The sequence below is a fragment of the Eumetopias jubatus genome, unplaced genomic scaffold, assembly GCF_037043125.1.
Source record: "Eumetopias jubatus isolate StellerSeaLion01/CBP00866 unplaced genomic scaffold, mEumJub1_p1.0 scaffold_6, whole genome shotgun sequence".
Classification (NCBI taxonomy): domain Eukaryota; kingdom Metazoa; phylum Chordata; class Mammalia; order Carnivora; family Otariidae; genus Eumetopias; species Eumetopias jubatus.
The window spans coordinates 136,859,651-136,878,104 of record NW_028274812.1 but is presented as its reverse complement, the minus strand read 5'-3'; positions in this window follow the sequence as shown (position 1 = coordinate 136,878,104).

Genomic DNA, 18,454 nt, shown 5'->3' with positions numbered 1-18,454 from the left:
TAAGAAACTTCGGTGTTAGTGTTTCTAAGACATTTCTGAAATATCTTTTAACCACAAATTATTAATTACTAACACGATATTCACGCATACTATAGGACATATATCAATATGTATATTGTTTTCAAAGGGGAAATTCCAGGGAATGGAAAAGCCCAAGCACCTCTCCAAAGTCCTTCTTGCATACACAGTTGGCAGCTTCACCCTTAAGCTCAAGACATTTATTCCCAGTTAATATGAAAACATGCCCAGAAGGCATAATACTTAAACACTGTTATCTATCACTGTTAATGAGGCATTGTAAAGTAAGATTTTTTTGCAAGGGAGAAGGAAGGAAGCGGCGCATGAGCCACCATGGAGTTGAGGAAGAACTGAAATATAAGGCCATCAGGATGGAAACTGATGGTATGAGCTCACACTTACATGGTACTCACATTGTGCCAGGCATTAATCCAGGTGCTTTGCACGTATTAACTTGAGATGGGTACAGGTATTTCTATTTTATAAATGAGAAAATGGAGACACAGGACATTTACGTAACTTGCCAAGGTCACTCAGGTAATAAGTGGCTGAGTCAGACTTCAAAGGGATCTAGCATCAGTACGTGTCATCATTATGTTCCCAAGAGGCAGAGGACCTCAACCTCCTGGTATTTACACCCTTGTGCAGTCCCTGATTACATTATACTAGAGCTGATCTGTGTGACGGATAAAACACTGCAGACATAATGGTGTGTCACTTCTAAGATTAGTTTATTAGAGACACTATGGCTTCCGTGTTGGTGTCTATTTCTCTCTCTCTCTCAGACCACTTGGTCTGGAGGAAGCCAGCAGCCAGGTCATGAGCAGTCCTATGGAAAGAGCCATGTGGTGAGGGAGTGAGGCCTCTAGCCAACCACCTGGATGAATTTGGAAGTCTAATTTATCATTTTATTCAGGGCAGGGGCTTGATGACCAGCCTAAAATGCCACACTGTGTCCCATACCTCAGTCTGATTCTCTGTTAAATTAATTGTTATTCACCGGCTCCCTCTTCAAGCAATGCAACTCTTCTAAAGTAAGCCTGACCTTTGCAATTACACTGGGTCCAAGCTACAATCATAAGATGCTCAAACCATTCTTTCTCTGGGAATAAAAGGCTTTCATCTTCAAATTGGTCTTTTCAAAGAACAGTGAAATTCCCATTTCAGCCTCTTAACCCAAAAAACATAGCTCCCTATCTTTCTTCAAAATAACCAACCAACCAATTGTTAGAAGAAATGCCATTTTTCTTAGGGAAATCTATAAACCGCTCTAGGCTGAGTGAGTGGTATTCTCATTCATTTTCTGCATAAAACACCTCAAATCCCATTACTTTAAAACTTCAGAATAGTGATTTTTAAACTATTATTTTGGAAGCTGTGGGGAGGGAGACATGGTATGTCTTGCCTACTTTTTAATATGTATTAAAATTTAGAATGTGCCGCTGGACTCTTATCCATTCCTTGGAACTTCTACAAACATTTGAATTAAAGTTAATTAAAACTTATTTCTTTTGAGAATTTTGTAACGCCCATTGAGATCATGGAGACCTCTAGAGTTGAGATTTACTTCTCTCTGATATGATGTTCAAACACAAACAGAAAGCATTCAAAGCAAGATATTTAGTCTCTCCCTTAAGTAACAATTAATTCATCTACTATCTTAATTTGCCTGGAGCCAGATTTTTTCTGTATCATTCTATCTTTATGTGGTTATATCAGGGAAGACTGTCCTACCATGGTCCTGACTTAAGTGCTTAAAGAAAGCTGAGTCTAGCGAGTACCCATGACGCAGGGGTGCACACATTATTAGCTCATATCACCCTCCCAACACCCCTGCAAGGCCCGCCTTTACCTCCACTTCACAGGTGAGGAAACGAGCCACAGAAACATTAACCTGGGAGCACCTGGGTGGCTCGGTCGGTTAAGTGCCTGGCTCTTGGTTTCCACTCAGGTCATGATCTCATGGGTTGTGGAATCAAGCCCCGCCCGCGTCAGACTCTGTGCTCAGCGTGGGGTAGGCTTGTCCTCTCCCTCTGCTCCTCCCAGGCTGTGCTCATTCTCTCTCTCTCTCTCTCTCTCAAGTAAATAAATAAATAAAATCTTAAAGAAAGAAAGAACTGCCCCAAACCACACAGTCAGTAGGTGGAGGGAGTGTACTTTGAACTCAAGACTCTGGCTACCAGCAAGTGCCACCTTGCCTGCTGCCTACCACCCTGGGGCTTCCAGGAGCTGCCCCTGGGTCAGGTCTGCCGAAGGGCAGCTCAGTGTTCTTTCCCCGATGGAAGCTTGTAGAACCTTGAGCCATCCGAAGGTTAAACACCCCTCAGTCCTCCTTACCCCTCTCACTAGGCTCTCTACTCATTTTCAGAGCTTCCTTTATGGCCTTTCCCCCCCAAGGTGCTCCAGGGTGAAAAATAACCCTCCATCTCAGGAATGTGTGTTTCACGTGAAAGTTGGCATCACCACACAGCCTGCTTCTCCTCGAGTAGCTCTCACCTTCCACCCTCACCTCTCCTCATTTCCTGGCTCCACTTGACACTGGCTGTATGGATCTGCTTGTTGACTTCCTCCACAGTTACACATATACACACACATACACACACCACATATACATGTCAGAGACATACACATAAACACACACACCTCACATACTATACACACGTACCTCTCTTACACACATATACACCTCAAACACATGTACTTCATACCACAAATAAACACACACTCATCTATGCCTCATACACACACCCCCTGCTGTATATCTCAGAGACAGGCACATGCCTCACATATTACACAAATATACCCCTTTCACACACACATACCCCTCACACACACATACACCTCCCACACACGTACCTCAGACCACACCCACACGCTCATCTATATTTCTTACAAACACCCCCACATGTATACTCAGAGACAGGCACATACCTCACATATTACACAAATATACCACCTTCACATACATATACCCCTCACACACACATATACATTAAACACATGTACCTCAGGCCACACACACACACTCATACACACACACACACGTATACCTCAGACACATGCACATACCTCACATACTACACATACATAACCCCCTCACATACATGCACCTCATACCACACACAAACATACATCCACCTATACCTCATACACACACACACACACACACACACCACATATACACCTTGAAAAGACACACATAAACACACACATATACCTCACATACTACACACACATACATACCCACCTCACACATACCCCACATATATATAGGGCAGGGAAAAAATTTTCTCTACGCTCAGGTTCAGCAGTTGAGATCTATGAATTAAACTGGTGAAAGGTTAACAGGAGAAATGGTTTATCTATGCATACAGAGACCTTCATAGCAAAACAGTGAAGACCCAAAGAAGCAGTTAGACTCAAGGGCTTATATATCATTTTAACAAAGAGCAATAAATTTGTGTAGGAGTGACAAGACAAAGGAAAAGGGCTTTAGGCTTTTAGGGGCAGTAAATTGAGGGAAAGGTAAATAAACGGGGGAAAACTAATGGAAGATAAGGGTTGTTCAGTTAGGTTGTTTCTGCAGACTCATCTCAGTGCTGTCTCCCGCGCTAAGATTCATTCTCTCCTTCCTGTTACGGGAGAGAGGACGGAGACGCCGTCACAAAGAGAATTTTATGTTTTGCTTTCAGACAGAGAGGAGGACGGCAGAGAGTTTTTCTTGTGGCTGCTTCTCAAGTACCTTTAGCTCAAATTAATCCTTATGCCAAAGTGACATATTTTGGGGTGATATATTCTGAACCCCTTTATATTCATCTCAAAGATGCCCACATAGACACACGCATATGCCTCACATACTACACACACATACTTACCCCCCTCAAACACACACACACACTCACACACACACACACACACACACACACACACACACACACGTCACCCACCACATACAGGCTTCCCGCCCACAAATTTCCCCTTCATCCTTTGAGATCCACCTTCCTCCGGGAGCCCCTTCCTGATGTCATAACTGCCAGGTGAAATCAGGAGGATCTCCAGGGATCCCACACAGCTATCCTTGCCCAGCCCAACATTTCTGAGTCTGAGTCTGTCTTCTGCAGCAGAAGGTGGGCTCACGGTGGCCCGAGCCTGTTTTCATTCACATCTATATCCCCCGCCTCCCCCATCACCGCCCTGCATGGGGTACAGTGCTCAGCACTAAGCAGAATCTCAGTAACTATTTCTGGAACCAATGAGTGAGTTCTGCTATTTCTGTGATAAAGAGCCCACTGGATTAGTAAACCAGCAGAGCCTACTGATTCCAGACTATCGGGGTCCAAACACTAATCATTATAAGCTGATGCTAACTTTGGAACGGTTTGCTGATTGTGAAGAAGATGTCAAGAGTAATTTGCTTCCGGCTGGCTGAGGAGATTCAACGGGGCTTTACACATATGTAAGAGTACGCACCTGAGTACTTGAACAAATAACATTATTAATCATTACACTAGAGACATAAAGCCAAGCAGCAGTTTCTTAAAACAAAGCCAACCCTGATATCTGGTCTAACGAGGGAAAACGCTGATTCTCCCCCCTTCCTGGGTCTCTCTCTTATCTCAAGCAGACAGGTGTCCCGAGCACAATGGATTCCAGAACAGTGATGCTCCATCCAGTCGAACCGGCCCTCATCTCTGCTCCCAGGAGGACAGAGCCCCCAACAAGCAGACCTACCTTCTGGCTCGGAGCCGCACAAGTGTGCGCGTTCCTGTTCATAACCAGTCTTTGTTCTGAACCCACACCAATGCCCGGTTAGCATTTCTGACAGATTTGTTCTTTCTATTAGGTGACTTTCTGAATAAATAGAAAACATTTCCCGGTAGCCTGCCTATCACACTTTTTTTTCCTGTCCTCTAATTGGGAAACTGTTCACACCTCTCCAACTCCTGTTTGCTTCGTAGAGGAGATTTGATTTCTTCCCTATTAAAATTCCCTTTTGAGTCAAAATAGGCATATTGGGGGAAAGATTATAGCTAAAGGAGAGGCTCAGAGCAGAAGAACAGACAAGTGTGAGTGAAAATCAGGTTAGCGGTTCGTGTCTGGTACAACGCCAGAGCGGGGGACATCCGGGCAGAAGCCAGCCTGGGTTGTAGCCATTGGCAGCCCTCCCGACGGCCCTGCCCTGACCTCCTTGTGGACCAGCTGCTTCCTCAGAGACTGGCTCCAAAACTGTTGCCTGGCTGTTTTATGGTTGTAAATGCCGTCCATGATAGCACATGAGAGGGGCAGGGACGGCGGGGCCATCACGATTTCCTTGCTGAAAAAGCTAAGTGGGAAAGAGAGTGAGGAGGCCAAAGCAAGGACAATTCCACTTTAACTTGCTGGGAATATTTTTCATTCCTCCTTTCTGCTCCTGAATGTGCTGCCTTCGGCATTTCCAGCCACCACGGGCACACTCATTCCTGATTCAGTTACACTGCTGGATATTTCATAGATTCAGAAAGATTGGCCTAAGAGGGATTGGGGGGTGGGGTGAGGGGGTGGAATGACTTCTGTGTGCTGCTGTCCCCGCATGCTCACATTCCCTCTGAGGTGACCAAGCCACCCAGGGAAGCTCCCTGGAGCTCAGTGCAGCTGGGTAAAGGGTCGAGGACTGCATCCAGGAGGAATCGGGACCAGGCTCCAGCTATCAGCTCCAGTGTGGTTCAGCTGAGCACCTGCTATAGGTACGCACCGCCGCCACCCACCCCCCCACCCTCCCACCTCCGGACACTCAGCATCACTTCACCACATGAGCTATCTGACAAAGGAGTAGAGGTTCCAAGCCTAATGGACATGGATGCGTCTGGCTTTGCTTTACACACAAAACAAAGATACCAGCACGAAACGGCACCTAAGCAAGGACTGGGAGGGCACGGTAAGTGCGAGAGATACATAATGAAGACTTGATCTGGAGTGATCTCCTTGTCCTGGGGCCTCCAGCCCATTGGACTGCTGTGATGTCTTCTATGCTCTGCTTTACCAAGGATTATAGGGATTGAAGGAGGAAGAAGAGGAAAGCAAGTCATGAACAATAGCTATCACACAGCTCTTTAAGATTTCCAAATGTGACTTTGAAAAATAGGTACTGCCTGCCTGGAGTACCCCACAATTCAACAGTACAAAAAGTATGCAGTGAAGGGTAAGTCCCGTCCACCCCCAGCCCCTAGCTACAGTTCCCACTCCCAGAGACAGTCTCAATGATCAGTTCCCTGTCAATGCCTCCAGTAGTGCTCTGCACATACGAAACACTCACATCTCTGTACGTTGTGAAGTGCTTTAACACAAACAACGAAGCAAGCAGACTGCCAAGGATTATGTTGTGGCAAAAGTATTATTATTTGGATTCTCATGACAATCAACACCATGCTAGGGCGCCTGGGTGGCTCAGTTGGTTAAGCGACTGCCTTCGGCTCAGGTCACGATCCTGGAGTCCCGGGATCGAGTCCCACATCGGGCTCCCTGCTCGGCAGGGAGTCTGCTTCTCCCTCTGACCCTCTTCCCTCTCATGCTCTCTATCTCTCATTCTCTCTCTCTCTCAAATAAATAAATAAAATCTTAAAAAAAAAAAAAAAAAATCAACACCATGCCGCTCCCCTCAGTTGAAGGAGCCAGGTAATAGGCTGGTTTAGGTCACTGCCCAAGTCAATAGCCAAGTAGTTCTTGGATGCCTACATGACTGGATTCATTTGCAAGGGCTGCCGTAACAAATTGCCACAAACCAGGTGCCTGAAAGCAACAGAAAGTTATTCCCTCAGATTTCTGGAGGCCAGAGGTCTGAAATCAAGGTGTCGGCAGGATCAGTACCCTTGAGAGATCTGAGGGAGGGTCTGTCCCAGGCTCTCTCCTGGCTTCTGGTGGATGCTAGCAAACCTGGCCTTCCTTGGTTGTGATAGTATAACTCCAATTTGTTCCTGCCTTCACATGGCCTTCTTCCCTGTGTGTCTCCTCCAATGTCTAGGTCCAAAGTTCCCTCCTTTTATAAGGAAACCAACCACTGGATTTAGAGCCCACCCTAAAGATTTTCCTGGTCACCTCCCCATAACCAGCCTCCTCCACACCTTTCTGTCTTTTGCTTTAGCAGCAGGCCGGTAAGCCTAAGTTCTAAGCCACCTCTGAGAGTTCCTTATTTTTCTCTGGGTATCTCCCATGTATACAGGACATATATGTGTTAATAAACTTGTATTTGGTCTTTCTCTTGTTAATCTGTCTTTGGTCACAGGGACCCCAGTCGAGAACTTAGCAGGGTAGAGGAAAACCCATGACCTCCCTTACAACCTCATCTCCACTGAATTAATCAAGTGTGCAAAGCCCTTGCTTCCAAGTTAAGTCACACACACTCAGGTTCCAAGCACACATGAACTTTGGAGGACATTATGCAACCTAGTACAGTGACCTTAGGAAGTGATGTCATCCCTTTCAGCTTCAGTGTCTTCACCTGTACCTCAAATGGGTCCTGTGGGAATGAAGTGAGAAGACCCACTAAAGGGGCTCTGTGCCGACTTTGGTGGTCAGTGAATGTTAGTCACTGCTGTTGCTGCCATGTCCTCATGGACATCATCTTTGTCTTCATCATCCACTGGAGTGACAGGATCAGTGAGAGATACAAAGGATAGCACATAGTCTCTGCTCCCAAGGAGTCTGCAGTTAGCTGTGGATGCTACGTAGCATATCTTAAGTATGAAATGTGAAGCTCTAGGCACCAGTTGGAGCTGCAGAGGAAGAGAAGACCAGTGCGGAAATGGTCTGAAGGCACCACAGACCAGTGAGCTTTTGAAGGATTCTCAGGAGCAACATGGGCCCCTACAGAGCTGCTACCTATGCCTCAAAGAGAGCATCTCTTCATTCCCAAACCATGGAACCTGGCCAAGGACACATAGTCCTACCATTGGTGACACCCACATGGCTTCTTACTGACGGAGTCTAAACTCCTGATTCTGAGGGACTTCCACTTCTGCCTTGGAAAAGCACACCTCTGACTAAAAATAACATTGTGTGTCATTTTGGTGAAAAATCTTTGAGATTTGGGGTTCGTGGGAGGTAGAATCACCTGACCTCCTTTACTACCTCAAAACTCAAACAAAAAACCTCAGTCACACAATAGGTGGGGCTCATCCTTTCTAAATGTGCAACCTCTGTGCAATCTGTGATGTGAAATGTGTGGAGCATATTATTTGAATGCTGCTACCACTGCTGGAAAGCCAGAAGTATTGGTGAAGATCTGAGCAATGGAAAAGACCAGAAGTCAAGAGTGCATGTCGCTTAACATCACACTTGGGAGCACTCAGCAGTTCTTGAAGTGACAGTGCAAATGGCACTTGTAGCCCTCACATCTGGAGAGAACTTGGCAAATCAGCCACACTGTCATCCATGACTGTGCACTTCTGAAATGTTCTGCTCAGGCAATTGTCTTTCTTTTCATCTGTAGAAGGCCTTGCCTTTCATGTTAGTGTTGTAAATAAGATGAATCTTATTCATCATTGAGTAGGGCCTAAAAGGCAAGATTGCTCCTCTAATAATAGATTTCCCTGGGGAAAGTAATCTGATTGGCTTTCTTTAATATGAAATGAAAGATAAATTGACTCAAATAAATGTGTTTCTCTTTGAAGAATACTCCAATGCACTGAGTTAGGGCAAAACATGATAGATACAGTTAGTGGTTGTCTAACAGTGGGTTATATCCTCAAAAGTCAGGTGTGAGTGACAATTGGGACTTCAAAAAGGGGATGCTTCCTGATTCATAGACCAACCCACCAAGGCTTCTGCAGACCAGCTTATCTTTACTGTACCTAATAATCTTAGCTCAAATTCTTGGTCCTCCAAGCAGAGGTCAAGCATACAATGAAACACAACCAGAATTTCCTGGAAGGGTTTGTATATGAACTCCTTCCCACCAAATGGCCAGTTTGTAGACCCTGGTGTTCATTCTGGAGATGTGCCTGCTGTAATCTTTGGGTATGGTATGGAAGAACAAAGAGATTAAGAGGAAGAAGAATGTTTTTTTAGAATTCCAAGGTGTAGAGGAAGCCCTTGACAATCCTTTAAAAAGATAAAGGACCTTCTCCTATCTGATCTCTGTACCTTTCTACTGCTTCCTAGTAAAAATTATAATGGCAACAATAATGATGGGGGGAGCTCTAGGAATAATAATACAATGAGAGTGATAACTGACATTTCCAGAGTTTAATATGTTGGGTACTGTGCTAAGTGCTTTACAGAGGTCTTCTCATTTAACCCTGTCAACAGTGTAATCAAGTTAGTACTTGATTATTATCCCCATTTTACAAATTAGTAACAGAGACCCAAGGTCACATGGCTAGAATTCAGCCTTGGCCATCAGCTTGGGGCCTCATATCCTTCAATAGTACCCTGTGCCTTTTGCGTCCTTCTCGTGGTATGGAATCCCTTGAAACGTGAACGGAAAAGATTTTTGTGAGTTCGGAGCCACCTAGCAACCTGGTTGTTAGCAAAGTCCGAGTTAGACCACAGGACACAGGGATGACTGCCCGGTCTCGTGATTACTGGAGGGACAGTCTTTGTGCTCCCCCTGAATATGGGCTAACCAGGGCTGCCCAGGCTTCTCCCCTGCATCCTTGGTGGATTTCCAGATCCCCTGCACCGTCCCCAAACCTCTGAATGGGAATCTGTGGTTTTGCAGGCACCCAGGTGATTCTTGTAATCAAAGAAGTTTGAAAAACACTGAAGGTGGTTATTCACGGAGCCCGGGGACCACACCACAAGTAGAAGTTAAGGACTGGGAATCGGGAATATTGTCCAAAGATTTTAGGGTCTCCAAGTGTCCCAGTTAGCCTGTGGCTGAGAAGATTCCTGGGACACAGGACTTTAAGTTTTAAAAAAGGGACAGTTCCAGGAAAACCCTGTTTCTATCCTAAAACCACATCCATTCTTGCCATAAGCCTTATATGACCCCAGAATGCTAAAACTATTTTCCTTTCCCAATAGAATCCAACTTCCCTGGACTTTCAGGAAAGCCTTGCTGAATACAGTATTACATCTTGAATTGTGTGTTGCTGCAAGCCCCATGGGCCTCCCAAAGGTATTTGCATCTTTTAAAAAGAGGGACTAGAATTTGTTTTGCCTCTTTGCAGCTGAAGTTACAGAATATCTTCCAAAATCAACTGTAAAACTTATAGCTGCGTTGCAGAAAAGTGATATAAATTCCTAATTTGCCATTTCTTGTAAGATTGCTAGAGAAAATAAAAATTTACACTTCTCTCTCAAAACTGTGCTTCCACTCGTCAAACTCAACTATAAATTCTTGTTGTCCTTTTAAAATAATTTTCATTTGGGGGCGCCTAGGTGGCTCAGTCAGTTAAATGTCTGACTCTTGATTTCGGCTCAGGTCATGATCTCAGAGTCATGAGATCGAGCCCCGCGTCGGGCTACATGCTCAGCGAGGAGTCTGCTTGAGATTCTCTCTTTCTCTCTCCTTCTCCCTCTGCCTCTCCCCTTCCACGTGTGTACTCTCTCTCTAAAATAAATAAATAAATCTTTTTAAAAATAAAATAATTTTCATTTGTATTTCATTTCTTTTCCTAAATTTGGTACTATGACATTAAGAAAAAAATCCACACAAATCTGAAGTCATTTGCTTGAAGTGTGGAAGGCCAAATTAAAAAAGCAAGATGAATAAGTAATTAAACTAGATATTGTGTGTAGAGTTAATCCAAATTCCAAAGCAGAGTGGGGCTTTACAAACAATTACATTTATAAAAAATTATATTTATAATAAAATATAAGCAGAAGGAATGGAATGACTCAAGCCCAGGAGGAGACACTTACTAGGGAATTTGCCTCAAGGTGGCCAGAGAAGAAGACATCTCAGACATGAGTTTTCCCGAAAGCCGCTAAATCCACAGGTGGAATGAAAAGGTAAGGTATCTGCTAAGGGACCTTGACTCTGGAGGCCTGAGTTCAGTGAGAAGAGAAACGGAGTCTTTCTGGCTCTTTCTATTGCTATTGCTGAAGCTTAGTGCAAGGTGGAAGAGGGTAGGAGCCCCAGAAGGGAGGGAGGTAGAGCACAGCGGTTTCCAGGCACAGACACCCCCTTCACATTGCCTGGGTTCGAATCCCAGCTCTGCTGCATGTCTGCTGTGTGACCTTGGGCAAGTTGTTCAACCTCTCTTTGCTGGAGGTAAAATAGTAATAATATCTACCTCACAGGGCTGTTGTGAGGAGAACTTGTAAGCTAATATGTATAAAGCACTTATAATAGGGCCTGCCACTTAATCAGCCCTGGAGAAGCATCTGCTTATATTTAGAAGGACAGTGGCAACGAGTAGTAAATAAGCCAGAGATCCATGCAAAGCATAATGAATATAGGCAATAATATTGTACTATAATTATGTAACATGATAAATATCACTACGTGGGCAATCATATAATACACAAATGTAGCAAAGAAACACCCTGTACACCTTACATATATACAATGTTACATGTCAAATTTATTCAATTTAAAAGAATGTTAGAAATCTCTATATAGCTGTATCTTGGGCACATTGCTTAATTTAAGAAATTGCTCGGCAGCACAAGCTGCATGAAGGGGGCCAAATGCACTTGGCCAAGATGTGTTCCTGGGAACCCAAGGTGGGACTTGTCTGAATTAATTGACAAATTCCCTTCATGGGACAAGTTTGCCAAATCCTGCTTTTAGGCACTTATCTTGCAGTGGAGCATGTGCTTAAAGATAGCTTACTTTTATATTTTAGACACTATCCAGTTTATTTAAAGTTTAAAATTGTATTATTATTGTTTAGAGGGAAACTGAATTAATCAGAGAGCCATTATCTCGAGTCACAGAAAAACTGAAGCATTTTGGGGCTTGATCCAAGTGACCCACCCACCTCTCCTGGTGGCAATGTGCCTAAATGACAGGAACAATTCTTAAATCACAAGACAAACATCAAGCAGTGTAATCCTCACAACACCATCTCTAAGAACAGACACTATTAAATTTTGGTATTGATTATAGAAATCTTTTCTTAGAGTGCCAAATGGAGCGGTCATTTTCTGTTTCCTCACCTTGAATGAAGTGATTCTTCTTGCTTCTTCACTATGAAAATAAAACTGGGTAAAAGCATAAAAATCAGTTTTGTCTATGTATCATGTAATCATTAGGAAAAACATATAAAAATTATAATAGTAATGGATCAACATTTCTGTTCTTTTTTCATCATAGAATAGCATTATTTTACTAGAACACTCTGACATATGCATCACGTTTTATATATTATTTATACAGAGACTTGGGTTATTATTAATTCTGCCATAAATTCCTACAGTACACAGTGTGCATAGCTGACCTTCCCTTTGAACTTGAAATACCCATGTTATTCATTCGTGTAGGATAAGGAAACAAGGCTTATCCCACACAGGTAGACTTCAAGTGTTACCTGGGACCTCTACCAAAGTAAAGCATTGGCTTCCAGCGATGTTATCTATTGACAACTCCTTTTTCATTTGGTTCTGGGGGAATTAATGCATTTAATACAATGTGTATTTGTCTCTTTCAAATAATGATTAAACTATTTGTCTTTTTCAAATAATGATTAAACGGAGCCTCTACATTTTTTTAGCAGGGACTGAGGAAGACAAGGAATATTATTATAAATATTAATATAAATTAATATTCTGCTAGATTCCTTTCATCCCCACGGACATCTTTTGCATCATGAATATGGTGTAGAGTACATTCTGGGATATGTTTCCTATATACTCCTGCTTGTAGATTCTGGCACATCAAAAGTGCTCAATAAAGATTTGTTGAATTAATGAATGAGTGTGCTGGGAACAGGGTTTGGGAGGGGTTGAAAGCAAAGGCCAACCTTCCAGGGAGTTTTAAACATGGGACAACCTTCCAGAACTACTGACCCATGTGGGTAAGAGATAAGTGCCTTTATTGCCTTCTCCCACCCCCACCCCTACCTCTATGCCTTCCCCCTCATTCAGTCATTGGATGAGGACAACCTAGGAGAGATTAGTAACATTGCCTCAGGCAAGGTAGTTCTCTTTATTCAAGGCATTCCTCAAAGGGTCTGACAGTTGAAAGCTGCCCACCAATGGCGCTCCCAGCAGCAGAGGTGCCTTCATTCCCATAAGGGATCTGGGAGGCCCATTACAGCCTCTAGCTCACTTGCCCTACCCTATAAATAGTCCCCCAGTGAATGAATAAACAAAGAACTCCTATACCAGTTGGTAACTGGCATGCCTGTTTATGCTTAGTCATTCTAAGTAGATCTTCTTGGCCCTGTGGACATGCAGGGAAGGAGAGAATGTTCCTTTTCTATCTTCCACACTCATCAGTACCTCCATTCTGGGATGACCCCAAGCAGGCGGTCAAGGCAGTGTGGCTTTATGGCCAGGGCTTCAAGGACTTGTGGGAACTCTACTTGTGGGATTCCAGCCCTGAGGGGCAAAGAGTCGTGTTATCTTCAGAGTAAATATTTGGTCAATGAGATTTCCCCAGCATCCTTGACACTGCATCACAGCTAAATCTCAGGCAGACCCCAAATCCTGAATTCCCTGATTGTTACAGTTTTGTTTCATTTGCTTGCTTTAAGGAAATAACATGATGAGTCTCACTAACAATCTCTGAAGTCTCTTTCAATCCTATCATTCTATGAGGAATCTGTCATGAGCCAGCTAATGCTACTGGGGGTTAGTCATGTGCCAAGCACTTTTTGCATATAGTAGCTCATTTAGTCTCCTCATCAGGAATATGGGGATAATGCTAGTACCTCATTCAAAAGGCAGTATGAAATGAAATAACAGGCAGAACACTTAGAATACAGCCTAGCATGTAGGAAGTATTATTTTTACCTCTCTTTATTCCTGACTGCTCAGAACTCACTGTCTGGTCCTGCTGAGGTCCACCCTGCCTTGAGAGTTCTAAGCTCCACAAATTTCCCGACCTCATCCCATCTTCAGTATCTCCTCTTAGCTCACAGCTTTCTTGGGCGATCAAAACAACCTGAGTTTTAGCTCTCAACCACTATTAGTATGTACCCACGATCTGTATACATAGACAAGTAGTTTTTCAAGGCTGATATTTCCCACAGAGTACTCAGCCCTCTGAAGTAAGTGGTTGGTTCATAAGCCAGTTGTGTGGTGTATCCCCCAAAATCCATTTTATATGCCAACTCTTTCAGTGTCTCTGATTATAACCTGTCTCTGTCCACCTTGAACTAAATTACCACATGATGTGATAATTAAAACATCACATCTGCAGCCTTCTGCAGTATACATGAGCGAACTTATTTGTGTATAATTAAACCAATCACAGGCATATTAGAAACACATGTTTACCAATAAGAATTGTAAAACGATAAGCTGAGTCTCTAGCATCTGTGTTACTCTTGACAGGAGGAGAGATACTTTATAAACTCATGAACAATTTTTAAGTGACCCAGGTAAGCCCCCAGAAACTGTTCTCAGTCTGATATATGCTCTTTGCTTAAAGATAATTGTTTATGCCCTCAGTTCTCAACTTTGGCCACACACTGAGATCATCTGGAAAACTTTTATTTTATTTATTTATTTATTTATTTATTTATTTATTTATTTATTTATTTATTTATTGAGGGAGAGATAGTGTGCACGAGAGAGATAGCAAGAGAGAGAGAGCACAGAGGCAGAGGGAGAGGGAGAAGGAGACTCCCCGCTGAGCAGAGAGCCCAATGCAGGGCTCCATCCCGGGACCCTGAGATCATGACCCAAGCTGAAAGCAGATGCTTAACCGACTGAGCCACCCAGGTGCCCCTGGAGAATTTTTAAAGTACTAAAGCCCAGGTCACATAGCCACAGTTTCTGATTTAATGGGTACATCACAATTTTTAAAGCTTCTCTGATGATTCTAATTTGGAAATTTGAGAAACACTGATGTATACAATTGTCAAATGAACGTGATTGTTTAATTGATCATAGTTTCATTCTTTCATACATACAGTGCACCTTGATCCCTAAAGACAAAATACCTCAAGATTTTCAACAGCTGTAGGCTCTACTGTATAACAAGTGATGCACAGGGAGCTAGGCATTTCTAGAATATTCTGTGTTCTGGCATATTTTGGAATGTTCCATAATTATACCATTTAGTAATGGATAAACAAATGTTCCACCAGACATTAATAAGGGGTTATAGGAAAGAAAGAGGTTCAGAACCACAGAACTAAATAAAATTAAAATTTACTGGGGATTTCTCAGAAACTGTAATATACTGATGTGCATATAAATCTTCAAAAGCATTTCCCAAGCTCATTTGATACAGAATCTTACATCTCTTCCTCCACCATCTCAGTGCTTCATAATATCTTCCAGAATATTCTGCTGAATACTTTGAGAAACACTGATTCGAAGGGCTCATGTTCCGGCAAGAGGAAAAGCATGGGAGACCTGAAGGACAAGACACAGAGCCGGCACCCATAGGACCTAACTCTGCATTGGGAACAAGGGCCCCAACTTCCAAGAAGCCAGCCGGAGAAACTGATGGGTCCTTTTTTTACTGTTGCCTATTGTGACTGGCAGCAAGATGCTCGGGTTGCTCAGTGCCACCTACAACTGGATGAGCAATGTCTTTGTCTCCCAAACTCTGGGGGTCATAAAGACGTTCCCAGGTGTGGGAAATGTAAGTTAGCCACATGGGACATTTAGCGCTCCCATGAAGAGAGGGTGAGGATCAGTGCCAGGGTTTGGTGCTCTTCCTTGGCCGGGGGCAGAGAAAAAACCAGAAGGCGAGAGAGGATATGGTCCTATCCAGACCCAGAAATACTGCTCTTCTGACCTTTACCAAATTCTGGCAGCATGACCTGGGACAACGTTCTCATCCAGAAAATGAGGACATATAATACCTAGGTGTCCTCGTGAAGATTAAATATGACCACATAAGTGAAAGGGCTGTATGGTCATTATGCAAATGTTGGCAATTATTTAGGATTCTCTCATGGAGTCTAACTGAATAATAACCCAGGGACAACTTGACTTGAGAATCCATAACCATGTAAAATTTTTCTGCTCGTTTTTCATAAATGTTGCAAAGGCAGTAAGGGAGGGAAAAAGAGAAAGAGAAGGAGGGAGGGAGGGAAGGAGAGAGAGAGAGAAATTAAAAAATGTGGGGCTCTGAGGGTCTTCAGAAGTATTCTGTTTTACTTGTTCCCCTCTGAGACCTTGAAAATGAGCTGAGAGTTCACATCATTCCACTGTTTTCTAGTCCGTTGTCTCCTGCCATCATTTTAAATGCATCTTATTGACAGATGGTTCCTTTGGGAGAGCACCTTAATGATTAATTGAATAGCAAACACCACTCCTCTTTCTACAGGTCGGCACTTGTTTAGCAAAGGTAAATTGAAGCCACGCACATGAGTTGACAGAATATAAATGTCAGCTTGTTTCCCTTCAGATTTGCCTCGCTGTCCCAATTCTGTTTTTGCAGACATGCTGTGAACAAGGCTGGGAGGTGGTTTCCACTCACCTTAACCAGAGCTCTGGAGTCCTGTGGCTAGAGACTTCAGTCTTCATTTCAAGTCCTGGTTCTTTTCATGAATAATCCTTCTTAATCAACTGTTTCTCACCCTGTTCCCTTTGCCAGTTTGCCAGTAGACACACTTAGCTTGTTCTCTCCATTGGCACTGTTAGTTCCTTTTATTGTGCAATCTTGTACTAGATATGCTTGCTTTGTTTCCCACTAAGCAGCTTCCCACCCTCCCCTTCCACCCTTCCTGTGTGGAAAGTCTCCTTTTCTTTCTCTGGTGTCTGTTTCAGGCTACTTGATGCCTAGCTCTGGACGACCTTCTGTCTTTGATGGGCTACCCACGCCCAGAGACAACTCCTTGGAGTTTTTCGTTTTGCTTAGACCATCGTCTGTGGTATTGAACTCACATACCCCAGTTTGCTTGAAGGGATAGAAATACACAAGGCTTTGAATGGCTTAACTCCTAATACATATGAGAATGACATCTTTCTCCTTGATGAATACAACTGTGCTGCGTACCCCTGACTTCCAAGCTCCTAACAATAACCAAAATAGCACTATTTCCATGCTAGTATGTGTATGGCTAGGTGCCATCTCATTAAACCTTCCATCACTCCACCTCTGCCGAGCCTTGCTAAGCGAGAAGGGGGTGGTTGAGCAAACTTCTCCTCATTCAAAGTCAACAGGAAACAGGCAAGGGTGAAGCTTCATTTTCGGCCAAGTGCCAAGAGCCATTGGAAGCCTGGAAGTAAAGAGAAACTACTGTAATTGTTTTGAGGACTTAAGGCAATATCTTCAACCCATAAGCTCTATAAAATGTAAGGGAATTTATTATAAAAGGTAAACAGCAACATTATAGCTTGGGCTATTCTTACAGATTAAACATAAATGTATACATGGAGCCAAGTGCACCCTGTCTGGAAGACCCCTCTCTCCCCACCTTCCACCCTCAATATCTTCATTGATTCTCTCCTTCCCTTCACTGAGGACACTACTCAAATATCATCTTAATCAAGGAGAGCTCATCAGAACTCCTCTCTTAAGAAACACCCAGACTTGCCCTTTCTCATCGCCTTATCTTGCTTTGCCTTCCCATTTAGCACCTATTACTACATATGTTTGTCAGTGTCCTCTCATTGCAATGCAAGTTCCATGAAAGCAGGGAGTTTTTTGCGGTTTTTTGTTTTTTTGTTTTTTTTGGTCTGTGTTATTCACATAGGACAGTGCCTGGCATACAGTAGGCACTCATATATATCTGTAGGGTGAGTGAATCACTGAATGACCACATAGAACCAAGAATCTTTAAAAGCAAAGTGATTTTCTCTCCTTTTATCTATTCCTTTTAGTGAATACTCAAAAACCTTATAAAAAGGAGTGAAGATTATCATTCAAAAACAAAAGAAATAATTTTTAAAAAATGATAGAGTAAGTTTAAAGAATAAAAGAAATACTTTAAAATGGCTTTGTGCTATTTCAGTTATGCTGGTGTCTGAGATGCAATGTGATATGGGGGAAAGAGGTTGAGGTTGGGTCTGAGAAGTTAGAGGCTTAGATTGCAATCCCAGCTCTGTCATGTCCACGCTTATCTGTTGAAACTCCATGTCTTCATCTGCAAATAAAAATAACCATTCCTACCTTTCCAGGATTATGGTGAAGATCAGCAATGAAATCTACAGTGTTCCTGGCACAGGGTGGGCCCTCATTAAATTGAGTTGCTATTATTATCTTGATCTAAATTTCATGAGTGATATGTTTCCTTATTTAATTCAAGTAGTTGGTAGCATTTAATTTGTAAAATCAGCATCAAGAATGACATTTTTAGCTTTGGACAGTAACTGAATCTGCTTATTATCATGGAAGAAGTTCATTCCTTTTGCAATTACAACATTAACGTAGATTACTAGTAAGTCA